Source organism: Portunus trituberculatus, chromosome 10, assembly GCF_017591435.1.
Source record: "Portunus trituberculatus isolate SZX2019 chromosome 10, ASM1759143v1, whole genome shotgun sequence".
NCBI lineage: Eukaryota > Metazoa > Arthropoda > Malacostraca > Decapoda > Portunidae > Portunus > Portunus trituberculatus.
Window position 1 is genome coordinate 3,313,619 of NC_059264.1, and position 464 is coordinate 3,314,082.

Genomic DNA, 464 nt, shown 5'->3' on the forward strand with positions numbered 1-464 from the left:
CTCTCTCTCTCTCTCTCTCTCTCTCTCTCTCTCTCTCACACACACACACACACACACACACACACACACACACACACACACACACACACACACACACACACACACACACACAAGAATGGTTCCAGAATTTGAAGGGATGACATATGAGGAGAGACTAAAGGCTATGGATCTACCAACCCTGGAACAAGGAAGGAGAGAGAGACCTGATACAAGTTTATAAATTGATCAACGGAATGAATCAAGTGGATAATGAGAAACTGATCCTGAGAGAAGAATATGACATCCGAAGCACAAGATCACATTGTAAAAAGCTGAGGAAAGGAAGATGTCTGAGAGATGTTAAAAAATATAGTTTCCCGCAGAGATGTATTGAGACGTGGAACAGTTTAAATGAAGAAGTAGTGTCTGCAACAAGTGTGCATACTTTTAAAGTAAGATTGGATAAGTGTAGATATGGAGACGGG